Genomic DNA, 7,677 nt, shown 5'->3' on the forward strand with positions numbered 1-7,677 from the left:
AAAAAGGCAGTTAAAAATAGTTGTCTTTCCAGAGGGCACACCATGAAGTCCTAGACATATGGGATGTCAGGAGCAAGCAGCTGGCTGCAGAAGTACCCCGGGCAGGTCCTCTTCTGTGCCCGCTCTCTCTATATCTGCAAAATGAAGGAGCTAAACTCTAAGGTCCCTTTCGTGGCTAAGCTCCCGTGACTCTGACCAGTGAGACAGAAAGATGATGTGCTTGGCATCCAGATGTGATATTTCAGGTCCCCTCTCCCTCTCCCCTGGGTTCTTCTCTCAGCCTATACAAATACTCAGGTTTTCGTATCCTTTCAAGACAAACAACCAAACACAGCAACGCCTCCTGATGAGAGAGGGGATCTTATAATCCTCTCCTCAACTGCTGCTCCATCCTGCTCCTTCTTTTTACTTCCAAACCTCTTGAAAGAGTTGTGCATGCGCACATTCAAGAGGAGACTGGTGTTCGAGCCCTCTTGGCTTGCAGGTCTCAGGCCTTGGAAGGGAAGAGCTGAAGAATTCGTCCACTGGCAGGTGAATAAAGTCAGTGCTGATGTCACCTGTATGGCTACTCAGCCTTCTGGAAGAAATTGCCTGACCGTGGGGTCCTGCGGCCCAAGAGGCTGGATTTTGAGCAACGTATTCGTTTTCTAGGGCTCGTGTCACAAATTACCACAAACTTGTTGGCTTCAAGCAACAAAAGTTAACAACAAAGAAAACAAACAACCTAATTCAAAAATGGACAAAGGAACTTGAATAGACATTTCTTCAAGGAAGATACACAAATGGCCAATAAGCGCATGAAAATAGGCTCAGTATCATCAGTCATCAGAGAAATGAAAATCAGAAGCACAATGAGATACCACCTTCCACCTCCTAAGATGGCCATAAAAACAAAAACAATGCAAAACAAAAAATTGAGAAATAACAGGTGTCGGCAAGAATGTGCAGAAACTGGATCCCTTGCACATTGCTGGTGGGAATGTAAAATGGTGCTGCTGCTTGGAAAACGGTTGGGCGGTTCTTCAAAATGTTAAACATACAATTACCACAAGATCCGGCAATTCCATTCCTAGGTATATAAGCAAAAGAACTGAGAGTTGGGACTCAAACAGATATCTGTAAACCAATGTTTATAGCAGCATTATTCACAGCAGCCAAAAGGTAGAAACAATCCAAGTGCTCATCACCAGATGAATGGATAACCCAAATGTGGTCTATATATACAGTGGAATACTATTGACCAATTTAAAGGGATGGAATTTTGATATATGCCATGACATGGATGGATCTCGAAAACATTATGCTTAGTGAAATGAACCAGACACAGAAGAACAAGTATTGTATGATTCCACTTACATGAGGTAGCTAGAGTAGTCAAATTCATAGAGACACAGAACAGAATAAAGTTTGCCAGGAGACAGGGAGAAGACAGAAGGGAGAGTGTTGTTTAATGGCTAAAATTTATGTTGGTCATGATAAAAAAAAAAAATGGTGGCCGGGAGCAGTGGCTCACATCTGTAATCCCAGCAATTTGGGAGGCTGAGGCAGGTAAATCACTTGAGGCCAGGAGTTCGAGACCATCTTGGCCAACATAGCAAAATCCTGTCTCTACTAAAAATACAAAAATTAGCCTGGCATGGCGGCACATGCCTGTAATCCCAGCTACTCAGGAAGCTGAGACATGACAATCTTGAACCCGGGAGGTAGAGGTTGCAGTGAGCCGAGATGGTGCCACTGCACTCCAGCCTGAGCGACAGAGCAAGACTCTGTCTCAAAATAATAATAGTAATGTAATAAAAATAAAAAGAATAAAGAAAAAGATAATGGTGATAACATAGCCTTGTTCATGTAATTAATGTTACCGAATTTTGCACTTACAAATGGTAAATATGATATAATGTTGTGTATTTTTCACTACAAAAAATGTTAAAGCAAAACAAAACAAACATAAATGTATCCTGTCACAGTTCTGGAAGCCAGAAGTCTGAAATGGCAGGATTGGCCGGGCAGTGCTCCTCTGAAGGCTGTGGGGGAGAATCCTTCCTCGCCTCTTCCGGTCTCCCGTGGTTCCAGGCATTCTTCAGCTTGCGGCTGCATCATTCCAACCTCTGCCTCCGACGACATGGCCTTCTTCTGTGTCTGTCTTCTCTGTGTGTCTCTCATAAGGACACTTGCTATTAGAATTAGGGTCCACCCTAATAATCCAGGATGATGCCATTTCAAGATTCTTAATTATATCTGCAAAGACCTTTTCCCCCAAAAAGGCCACATTCACAGGTTTTGAGGATTAGTATGTGGACATATCTTTTGGGAAGATCATTATTCAACCTACTGCAGTTCCCCCTCCACACACACACCTCTCCGGGTGACTGGATGGGATGTGAGCCTCTAAGCTCAGGGCAGCTCATCCATAGCATGGCCAGCCTCCTGTGATGTGGTGTAGACTGAGTGCAGGAGCTGGGTTGATCAAGCTCATTCTTTCTGAAACGGGAGGTGGGAAACATGGAGAGCCTGAGCCAGTTTGCAGCAGGGCCAGAAGGTGAAATGTGCTTTCCATGTGTGTCCAGTGCAAGCAGAAATTGCGAGGGAGCCGGTGCTGGACATAAATAGAGGAAACCAATGAGCAGAGAGGAGAGTGAGGAGACACACAGTGAGGAAAGAGATGCCACAAGGGAGATCTTGAAGCCCACCGGAGAGACAGGCTGCTCCCAGGGATGGCTTTGGTTGCTGGCAGCCCTTCAGGTACATGGGAGGGCCACGTGTACCTTCAAAAGTTCCCTGAGACTTTTGATTCCACTTTTGAGTGATTGACTTTTGAGACACTCGCAAAGTCTTTTCGTTGGGGCCACTAGATCCTGATCAGAACAAGGGCAGACAGACATGCCTTGTTCTATATAAAGGTGCCTCAGCCTGAGGTTACCGTGGAAGACCCTTTATGAAGGTGGCCTCAATAATTCCTCCTGTATAATGTGCCCCTTTCAATGTGACTTTGCTGCTCTTCCCATCTAGCAGTGAAGTTATTTGTCCTGCCCTTGAATACGAACTTGGCAAGGCGACTTATTTTGGCCGAGGGAATATTAGCAAATGTGATGCAAATAGAGGTTTGAAAGTACTTATTCATGGGGTTTGTCCTCTCCTTGGCTGTGGTTAGAATGTAGAGACCATGATGTGAATGAGCCTGAGCTAGCCTGTTGGAGAGACCACATGGAGAACTGAGGCCTTAAGCTGGTCAACTGCCAGAAATGTGAAGACATCTTTGACCAGGCAGCCCTAGTCAAACCACCAGATAACTACAGCTGCATGAATGACCCCAGGCAAGACCAGCAGGAGACCCACCAGCTGAGCCCAGCCAAATTGCCGACCTACAAAACTGCAAGCCAGTAAAATTGTTGCTTCAATCCACTACATTTTGGGATGGTTTGCTGTAGGGTGGTAGAGTGGTAGATGTGTTCTATAGTTCTCACCTAGCCAAGCCCCCAGCACCCCTAAGTGCAAAGCCAGGCTGTAGAGGCAGCTAGCAGGGGTGTGTGGCAGAAGCTATAGTCTGCCGTGAGTCGTCTCTCGTTTGTCTTTTTAGTAATAGCACAAGTCCACCCAGCTAGAGACTATATTTTCTAGACTTCCTTCAGCTAAGTGTGACCACATTTTTACCAATGGAATAGAATGAAAGTGATATATGCAACTTCTGTGCTGCTTATTTATTTATTTATTTATTTATTTATTTATTTATTTAGACAGAGTCTCGCTCTGGCCTGTGTTGCTTCTTTAAAAGGAACTTGCTTGCCCTAGACTTCCTCTTCCTGCAGGCTGGAATGCAGAGCTGGTGCCAGCAAGGGTGGAGCTCTGTGACAACCTCTATGATAGGGCTACTCAAAGTCTGGTTCACGGAATTGGCGACTTGATACAGTCAATGAGAAGGTGAGTACAGAAATCAAGATGAAGTGTTTACAAACTTTCATAACAAATTGACAAACTAATATTAGGCCTATTGACTATAACAGTAGAAAAAAAAATGGGATTTTAAAACCGTGTTTGGGCTGGGCGTGGTGGCTCACACCTGTAATCCCAGCACTTTAGGAGGCCAAGGCAGGTGGGTTGCTTGAGCTCGGGAGTTTGAGACTAACCTGGGCAACATGCTGAAACCCCGTTTCTACAAAAAAAAAAAAAACAAAAAACGAAAACATTAACCGGGCATGGTGGTGTATGCCTGTAGTCCCAGCTACTCGAGAGGCTGAGGTGGGAGGATCACTTGAGCCCAGGAAGTTGAGGCTGCAATGAGCTGTGATGGTGCCACTACACTCCCTGGGTGACAGAGTGAGGCCCCGTCTCAAAAAATAAACAAATAACTAAATAAATAAACTGTGTTGGGTTTTTTTTTTTTTTAAGTTTTAAGTGTATTCCACAGAAGTACTATGACTTTATAGCAAATTGGGCAAAAAAAAATCTGGCTTTTCCTCTAGATAGACTGAAAAGCACTGCTCTAGGGGACGGTGAAGTAACAAGTCACCCTGGAACTTAGAAGTGACTTGAGCCTTGTCAGGATACCGTCTTTTGGTCTGTCATTTTCAGTACACCACCTTTCTGTATACCACCTTTTTCCACAAGGCAGGACGTCTAGCAGCATGAAGGTCTACAGTCTGTCCTTTCAGCCTTACACCCGAAAAGGAAAGCGGCCTTCTCTCCTTAGCTCTATTTAGAACAATTTCTGGGAAGTCTGTGGCTAGTCTGGCTCAGGTCAGATTGCCAACCTCACAACCCATCACTGGGACAGGAAGGAAGGATCATGAAAGATCAGGTCTCCCCAGGAGTTCAAGACCAGCCTGGGCAACATGGTGAGCACCTGTCTCCATTAAAAAAAAAAAAAAAAAAAAATGGAGGCTCCCATTGGACCACACAGCTGAGGGTAGGAGCAGCTCCACAAGGGGGTGGTGACTGCTCCCAGGAGAAGGAAAGTGCAGGGCAGATGAGAGATAAGTGTCCACCACAGGGAGTTCCCTGCTTTCTCCCAACTTCTTTATCTTGTTCCCCAGCCTCCTAAAAAACCTTTCCACCAGGAACAGCCTTCCAGCTCCTAAACCAGGGGATGGGGAAAAGAGAGGGCAGCAGAGGCAACAGCACATGCAAAGGGCCAGAGGGGAGACGGGTCACACTACTTTTGTGAATGGAAAGCAGCTCAGGATGGCTGGTGTGTTCCAAATCCGGGAGCAGGAAGATGTGGGGCTAAAGACCAATTCTGAAGGGGGCTGGCAGGGAGTCCCCAACTGGCTATAACTTAAACAGAGGACCCTGCCTGCTATGTAGAGGACTGATGGGGGGCCAGGCTGGAAGCGAGAGACCAGTTAGGAGGCTGTTGGAGTCATCCAAGTGACAGATGATGGTGGCTGAAGCGTAAGTGATGTGGAGGAACAAGACAAGTGCATTCAAGAAACATCTGGAAGGAATAATCGGCAGGATTTGGAGATGAGCTTGCAGTGGGGGATATGGGAGAGGGAAGAGTCCTGAGTGACTCTTGGGGACGCCCATGCCGCTCACAAGGAGAGGGGAAACAGGCAGACAGGTACGGATGGGGAAAAATGAGGCTGGCTTCCATCGTGGACAAGCTGGGTTGGAGGTGCCAATGGAACGTTCAGATTACCTTTGTTTTTTGCATACACCATTCCAGGAGCCTCTTGCCTGGTTGTGCTTCATTTATTTTTTTCTTTTTAAGTTAAATTAATCTGACCTTCAGTGGTTTTCTACTTTCTATACACTGCCATCTAAGATCTTTATCCTGGCACCTGCTCTAAGATCTGATCCCCACCTCCTTCTTCTACCACATAGACTACTGCTTCTCTTGCCAGGCCTGTGTTCTGGCTGCATGGAACCACTGACTTTCCCCGTTTATAGTTCACTCCTCCACACCTTTGGTCATATAGTTTTCCCATCTTGGAGTGCCCTCCTCTCACGGATGCACACACAAAATTCCATTCTTCCTTGAAAGTCCAGTTCATAAGCTACTTCCTCCATGAGGCAGTCCCTGACTCTTTATATGGGAAAAACCCATGTATTTTAAATTATCACAGTATTTTATCTAAACCTTTGCCATCTCTCTCATGTCCTATCTGCATTATATATGTAAGCTTAGATGGTGATTGATGGGCTTGGTACTGGGGACATGGGTTATTTTGCTTGTTTAAGTGGCAGCTCTTCTGCTTCTGGTAATAGCACCTCAGTTTTCCTTTGGGGAGTTACCCTTTCTCCTGTGCTGAGCTCCTGTGCTTTAGACAGGGCTGACCCCACCGGCTTCCGGCGCAGCAAATCAGCACATTTCACTCCCTGGCTGCAGTGAGCAGTTCAAGGCTGGGCTCAGGACTCTTCAATCCAAGGTGAGCCCCGGCAGGACTTTGGAGGAAAAGGGCAGACGGAGGCTGTCAGCGGGGCTGTGCTAGGCAGGGATCCTTCCTTCCTCTTCCTAGCTTCTGTTGGCTGCTGGCAATCCTTGGCCTTCCCTGGCCTGTCCCCACATCACTCGGGTCTCTGCCTCTGTCATCACATGGCCTTCTCTCCTATCTCTTTGTGTCCCTTTGTCTCTATGTCTTCAAGTCTCCCTCTCCATATAAGGACACTAGTCATTGGATACTGGGCCACCCTAATCCAATATGACTTCATCTGAACTTGATTTCATCTCTGTAAAGACTCTGTTTCCAAATAAGGTCCCATTCACAGGTACTGGGAATTAGGACTTGAACATCTCCTTTTCGGAAAGACAATTCAACCCACAACAGACCCTGTCTACCCTGGGGCTCTCATCGGTCCCATGGGACACCTCCAGGCCTCCTCTCTCTCAGAAGACTCAACTTTCGGCTAAGCTCAGCACAGCCACCTCCCCTTCAGCTCATCCCTGAGCAGCTGGTCAGCCACGCCATCCCCAGCCCTTCATATTTCTCAGGTGGAGGCCAGGTGCAGTGGTTCACACCTGTAATCCCAGCACTTTGGGAGGCTAAAGCGGGTGGATCACTTGAGGTCAGGAGTTCGAGACCAGCCTGACCAATATAGTGAAACCCCGTCTCCACTAAAAATACAAAAATTAGCCAGGCCGTGGTGGCACGCACCTGTAGTCCCAGCTACTCAGGAGGCTAAGACAGGAGAATTGCTTGAACCTGGGAGGCAGAGGTTGCAGTGAGTCGAGATCACGCCACTGCACTCCAGTTTGGGTGACAGAGTGAGACTCCGTCTCAAAAAAAAAAAAAAAAAAAAAATTTCTCAGGTGGAGGCCAGTCCACTGGGGCCCCAGAGTACAGGCATCCTGGCTCCTCTTTCAGAGACATTCTGATGAAGCCACCCTCATAGACTTACTGTGAGAGGCAGGTGCTTTCCACTGTCTTTCCTGCAAGAAGAGGAACATGGCATTCAGTAGGCAATTCCTTTCCCCCTTAATCTCCAACAACCTGACCCTCAGCCATAAGTAGGGCTGCAAGAGTTGTAAAAACCTAGGTTTTAAATATTTCCTTATAAAATTTGCATTTTGCTCCAATGGCTCTGGGAGCTGATACCCAGCATCTTAACATCTCCGTGCAAACATCCGTTTTAACGTGATATTACACCCTCTCATAAGGCCTGAGGAACTGGAGACCAAGCAGCCTTCACAGATGGCCTCCCCAGCTGGTCAGACCAGACCTTCCCCGGGAGAGAGAGGCC

The sequence above is a fragment of the Macaca mulatta genome, chromosome 13 (assembly GCF_049350105.2).
Source record: "Macaca mulatta isolate MMU2019108-1 chromosome 13, T2T-MMU8v2.0, whole genome shotgun sequence".
In the NCBI taxonomy this organism is placed as follows: domain Eukaryota; kingdom Metazoa; phylum Chordata; class Mammalia; order Primates; family Cercopithecidae; genus Macaca; species Macaca mulatta.